The sequence below is a fragment of the Lemur catta genome, chromosome 19 (assembly GCF_020740605.2).
Source record: "Lemur catta isolate mLemCat1 chromosome 19, mLemCat1.pri, whole genome shotgun sequence".
Taxonomy (NCBI): domain Eukaryota; kingdom Metazoa; phylum Chordata; class Mammalia; order Primates; family Lemuridae; genus Lemur; species Lemur catta.
Window position 1 is genome coordinate 36,913,555 of NC_059146.1, and position 6,694 is coordinate 36,920,248.

The 6,694-nt window shown below is 53.5% G+C and overlaps 1 long non-coding RNA gene across 1 annotated transcript; it reads left to right on the forward strand.

The window, feature by feature from the left end:
* The first annotated feature begins 539 nt into the window (after positions 1-539).
* LOC123624243 lies at positions 540-5,991 on the forward strand. The gene is made up of 3 exons (XR_006730085.1): positions 540-682; positions 5,150-5,309; positions 5,778-5,991. It is a non-coding gene; the product is annotated as an uncharacterized LOC123624243 (long non-coding RNA).
* The last annotated feature ends 703 nt before the right edge of the window (positions 5,992-6,694 follow it).

The window sequence follows — 6,694 nt, forward strand, 5'->3', positions numbered from 1 at the left end:
TGTATACAAAAGCGGACTTTGGCTGTTAGCTATAAGTTAGGCAAGCAGGCCTTGTATACAAAAGCGGACTTAGGCTATTAGCTATAAATTAAGCAAGCAAGCCTTGTATACAAAAGCGGACTTTGGCTATTAGCTATAAATTAAGCAAGCAGGCCTTGTATACAAAAGCGGACTTTGGCTGTTAGCTATAAGTTAGGCAAGCAGGCCTTGTATACAAAAGCGGACTTTGGCTATTAGCTATAAATTAAGCAAGCCATCACAGAATTAACTAAAATGTTGTTTCAGTCCTGTTCTACAGGCTGAAGATCAGAAACTAGATTCATCTTTATATTTCCACAGGGCCCGGCACAGTTTTGGCCTTGGAGCATGAGCATGTTGTGGAAATATTTCAGTTCTGCTTGAGTGAGGAAGTCGGAGTGGATCCAGTCTTCAGCAGCCCGTGTGGCTGCGCAGCCAGGGCTGCTCCCCCGGGCAGCCTCCCTTGCCGCCTCACCGCCTGGCGACAGCGGCGCCCTGTCTCTGATGGCTCTTGGCCACACTGGATGGCGTGAGGCTGCCCCTCCTCAGCACCGCCCGCCCGGACTCCGGACGGGCACAGCAAGGCCTCTTCAGAGCCAGGAACAGGAAGCAGTAAATGCCCGACCGAGGACAAGCTGAGGGAGGGGTGGACAGTCTAGATTTGGTAAGTCTGAGGTGCAGAATTTCATTTTTCAAAAAAGGCCATTTTGTTCCTTCCACACAAAAGCTCCCGGACTCATGCTTATGAAGCATCGCTAAGCCAGCACCACGCTGGGCGTGACATGAAAAGTGTGCATCCGTCTGTGGTTTGCAGCCAACACCGGCGGCACAGGCGTCTGGTCCCGCACAGCCAATCTGCCCGGTCCCGCGTCTACTATGAATCCGCGTTTTAGCGACCGTCGTCCTTGTGAGCCACGAGGGCGAACGGCAGGGAGCGGCTCCGCAGGCCCTTTGCTTTCAGAGGCCCCGGTGCTAGGCTGGCGCCACTTCTCAGGGAGGCTGTGATGGCAGCGACAGGCCCCATGACCCCTCCCCCGGGAAGGTGAGCTCTAGAAGGTCAGAGTGCTCGCGCGCGCATGGGGAGCCCTGTGGGGGCGTGGCTGGGAGACCCCGAATTTTTTGAGAAGAGAAGAAAGGACTGAGGCTGCCTGTGAACTCCCCCCACTGTGCCGCCCACCCTGGAGAAACGGCCACTGGACTCACGACCGCTGTCCCGCCCGAGCTGGGTGGCAACGGGACGGAGCGTCCCTTTTCCCAGTGAAAGGCGACCGGTTCACATTAAGATCGTTTCCTGGAGAGCTAATGGCCCTCTCAGGTTAAAGACCCAAGGCGAATGAACTCATCTGGTCACGACTCTGTGGGGGACACCTGGTGGGGGGGGTCTCATCGCTGTAGCTTAATTAAAGACCCCCAGGCGCCGGGTCAGCTGGTGACCCTGCAGGCTTGACTAATTGTAATATTTTTCTCATTAAATTTCTGGAAGGAGACAAGCTTGGTCCCGCACAATCCCTCAATCCCCCAAATAATCAGGCGGCGTGTGGCACACTCTCCACACGGCCGGGTCCCGGGGAGCCGCCGCCCGGCGACAGCGGACGGCTGACTGTCGCGGGGACTCTCGGTTCTCGCCCCGCTGGACTGCGGGTGTTGCGGAGACGGCGGCACAGCGAGGGCGACCCGCTCCGCCCCTGGGGAGTCCTCCTTCTTCCCTGACTCGAGCGACAAGCAGGAACAGTGAGAGCCACACGCCTCCCTCCGTGCTTCCGCCCTTCACGTCTGGAAGCCGCTTCCCCGCAGGCGCCGGCCGAGTCACGCCCGGCGGGTCCCGGGTCTGCGCTGTCACAGGGCGGCTCTGGAGCGGCCACGCGGGCCGCCCGGGCGGAGCCGCCGCACACAAGGACGCTGGCTCGGCCGGGCAGGTCTGCTCTTCCGCCTGGGGAGTGGCTGTCACGTCTGCACAGCCCCCTGGATGCTGGGCCTGTTAACCTGCACTCTCCTCACATTTGCCACCCGGCATGCCCATCGCTTGTCACACGCTGTGCAATGGCTTTAGAAACATTTCCTTTTAATTTTTACGGCAAACCCAATGAGGTAGACAGTTTTACTCCAGTTTTACAAACGGGAGAGCTATGGCTCCGAGGTGAAGCAGCACGCCCAAGTTCAACAGCTGCCCAGTGCAAGAGCTGAGTTTGCGGCTCTGTGACCCTCAAAGCCCTGCCATCCGCAGAGCAAAGTCAGAGCTCTCTGCATGTCCCTTGAGCTGCTGACCTGAGCTCCCCTGGGGGCACCGGCCGCCTGTACTTCCCCACTGTCGTGGGCTAAATTGTGTCCCCCTCCCCAAAATTTGTGTGTTGTAGCCCTAACTCTCAGTACCTCGGGATGTGATCTGTATTTGGAGACAGGGTCTTTGAGGAGGTGATGAAGTCAAAATGAGGCCTTGGTGATGGGCCCTAATCCGGTGTGCCTGGTGTCCCTATAAGAGGCGCTGAGGACACAGACACACACAGAGGGATGACAGCTGTAAGCCAAAGAGAGAGGCCTCAGATGAGACCAACCTGCAGGCACCTGGATCCCAGACTGCCGGCCTCCAGGACTCGGAGACAACGTGTCTCTGCGGGCGACTCATCCAGTCTGCGGTTCTTTGCTGTGGCAGCCCAAGCGGCCCGAGACGCCTCTCCCCGTGTGCTGCCCGGGCCTTTGCTCAGACCCGGGCCCCACGCCTGGGTTGCTCTTTCCACTGTCTCTGCTCGGTCGGCCTTTGCCAGTCTTTTGAGATTCACTTCATGAGTGTTTCCTCTAAGAATCCTCTGGATTGGGCTAAGAATTCCTCTTCTGGTCACCTGTACCCCCTTTTGAGTGGTGCTATCTTAGCAGATAGCAAATCATGTTTAGTTGTGTATCTGTCTCTCTGATTGGAGAGCAGGGACCAACTTATACACCATTGTGCTCCCAGCAGCTGGCGCAGGCCCTGGCATGTGGTAGATGACAAATAGATGTTGGTGGCACCATACGCTGAGTGCTGAGTCCCCATCAGAACACATGTTGGAACCTGTTTCCCATATTCTTTCTTTCCTAGGCTTGTGCACAGAAGCCTCTCCCACCCCCTGGCAGGATCTGTGGGGGCCACATTTCCTTCTTTCACTCCTCTCCACTCAGCCTCAGAGTCACCTTTGCTCCCACGCCTCAGCAGAGCACGAGGGGCCTGAACCCAGCAGGGGAGCCTGGTTCCACTCTCACCTGGCCGGAGCTGTGAGCGTCTCTTTGTCTTGAGACTTCCAAAGTCCCCCTGGTCCCCTGGCCCCTCCTTGGTGCTCTTAAATCCTGGAGGCCAGTGAGATCTTACAGAGGCTGGGCTCACCTGTCCTCAGGGCCTGGAGTGGCAGGTGCGTTGACACAGGAGACAGGCCCTCCACTCCCCACCCCCTGCCTCCGCAGCGCAGCTCTGCTTCATGAGTGGAGCAGGTCACTCCAAGGTGAAGTCCTGGCTAAATCCAATCCTGTAAAGCAGCAGATGAAGAAAAAGTGGCTTTGATTTGGATTGAACATGTATTACATCCAATGTATTTTTTTTTTTTTGCAGCACTGGTAGCATTTTGCTATCTTGATAATTTTTTGCATATGCTAACCTTAAACTGAATTACATTTCCAGAGTCCACGTCAGCTAGTGTGTGCTTGTAGGCACATGGGGGTGTGCTAATCCCCCACCCCTTGATCGGTGTGGACGTCTCCCAGCCTGTGAGGGTAGTTTCTCTGAGCTGGCACTTCCTCCCCTTTAAAATGGGGATAATGTCTACACTGCAGGGCTGTTTTGAGAAGCAGAGATTTTGTGAGAGCTGTTCTAGTGATAGCTCTCCCTGACAACTACTGATACTAACAGTACTGCTCTTTCTTCCCAACTTAATTTTCATAGCCTGGGGCAAACACCTACCTCTTTAGTATTCTCTTTACTATCTATTGCTGCTGTTGTTGTTTTTAACTAACTCCATGAGAAAGGGAGACAAGAGATGTCATGTTTGGGAATAAAACAAAAACAGCTTAAGGAAATCAGAAAGGAAGTAACTACGCCATTGCCTGTGTTATGCGTTGCCTGGAGGACAGCAAGCGTGTCTCGTGAGCACCAACTACCCCTGCTGGGTCCTCGCACCGGCTGTCTTCCCGCAGCACCTGACCTGGGAAAGGCAAGCCTTCACTGTGCCCTTCCTTGGTGCTCTCTGTCTTGCCTATAATGGGCATATGTCATTGCTGTTTGTTGCCTTGCTTGGAGCCACTGGCACAACACACATTGTGCACGGTTTTTAATTTACCAATTTACCGAAACAGGAGGGCCTGTGAGGAGCTGCCTCCTGCTGGGGGCGCACACCCCAACAGAGACAGGTGCAAACCTCACTGCCCTGCCCTAAAGCACCCGACAATCCAGTCAATGAGGATAGTTAGTATGAACAGTGCTAGATGAGTGGCATGGAGACATTGAGTGCTCCGTGAGGACAAGGGAGTGATGGCCTGGTGGGGGCAGGGGAGAGAAGCCATCCCTGAGACAGGGAGTCCAGAGGGAGAGCAGGCAGGGCTAGGGGAGAGCTGGGTCACCCCGGGGGGTGCCTGCTGTCGCCTTCTCCAGATGCACCGCCTACTTCTCCCCCGCAGCCCCCAGAGAAGGAGTGGCTTGCTCCCCTGGCCATGGAGGCTGCCTTGCCTGGCTACCCCCTGCAGAGCGAGCAAAGCACCCTTTCCCAGGGTTGGGACGGCCTCAGGACACATTCAGAACCCAGCTGATCCTGATCTCAGGGCAGATGGGCCCTCATCCCTAACAGGAACTCACGCAAGACCCCTGTCCACCAAGACAAAGGTGGACAGATGGTTTTAGCAGGCAGGATGGCTTGGGGGGTGGTTCTTCCTCAGCTACTTTTTAATGGTGACGGTGATAACAAAATCAATATAGTATGATTATTATATAACATCAGTGCATTTGAGCAGATCAAGTACATCCGAATCAATGCGCTCATTATACAACTTACAATATGCAGTCTGAGGGACAATGCACCACACAGTGTACAACACGAACGACTCCATGTACAGCTCGACACAGTCAGGCATCGGGCAATGATGGGGTTATGTTCTGAGAAGTGCTTTTTTTTAGGTGATTTCATTGCTGTGCAAACATTACAGAGTTACTTACACAAACCCAGATGGTGCAGCCTACTCCAAACCTAGGCTACATGGACAGCTTATTGCTCCCGGGCTGCAAAGCTGCACAGCATGTGACTGTACTGAACACTGTAGGCAACTGTAACACAATGGTAAGTATTTGTGCATCTAAACATATCTAAACTTAGAAAAGATATGGTGAAAATACAGCACTAAAGATGAAAAATGGACACTTGTGTAGGGCACTGACCATGAATGGAGCTCCCGAGACTAGAAATCGCTCTGGTTGAGCCAGTGAGTGAGTGTTGGGTGAAGGGGAGGCCTAGGACGTTCCTAGTGTTTATAAAGTCTGTAGACTTTATGGAAACACTGCACACTTAGGCTACACTAAATTTATAAAAAAAAATTTATTTTTTCAATAATATATTAATATTAGCTTACTGTAACATTTTTATTTTGTTTTAATTTTTTTAACTTTTGACTGTTTTGTAATAGTACTTAGTTTAAAACACACGTTGTACAGCTATACAAAAAGTTTCTTTCTTTACATCCTTATGCTATAAGCTTTTTTATTTTTAACTTTTTTTTTTACTTTTTAAACTTTTTGTTTAAAAACTAAGACACAAACACACAGTAGGCCTACACAGGGTCAGGATCATCGATATCACTGCCGTCCACTCCACACCTCGTCCCTCCGGAAGGTCTTCAGGGCCGACAGCAGGCCTGGGGCTGCCGCCCTGTGACAGCAATGCCTTCTGGATGCTTCCTGGAGGACCTGCCCGGGGCTGTTTTACATTTACTTTTTTTATGTAAGCAAAATGAGCATACTCTAAAAAAAAATAAAAGGTTAATAAATATACAAACCAGTAACCTAGTTGTTTATTTTTATCAAGTGTCGCACACCGAGCGTATTGCATGCGCTTTGCTTTCATAGCCCTGGCAGTGTTGGACTAATGTGTCACGCTCCACCGCCACTGCGTCACTAGGCCACAGAAATCATTCATCTCCGTTTTGACCTTGGAGACCACTGTCATATGTGTGGTCTGCCTTGACAGAATGTTTTCACGCGGTGCGGGACTGTGTAGCTGGACACCAGCTGGAGGGCCGATGCGCAGTGCATGTTATGTACAATATAATGATCCGTGTGTGAATATTCACTCCTCCTACACGCAGCCCAAATAAGAAACACTCCACAAACGCCAAAGCCGAGGGCTGGAGAAGGCCAAGACGCGCCGTGGGTCACAGCGTGGAGCGACACAGCGTCGCCCTCGGCTCGCAAACGCGCTCCCGCCACGGCGTCTTCCCGGCCGCCTCCAGCCTCTTCTCCGGGCTCAGCCCGACCTCCTCTGCCGAATGGCCCGGGCCACCCTTCGTCCCCTGCTCCGGCTGATCCAGGTTCCCCCCCCCCAGGCCCCCCAGCCCCCCCAGCCGCAGCTCCCGGCTCGGGAGAAACCCCTGCCGCAGAGCTCAGAGCCGCACACGCGGCCGCCGGGTTCTCAGCCTGTTCCCCGTGCGGCTCCGCAGCCTCCTCGCACTG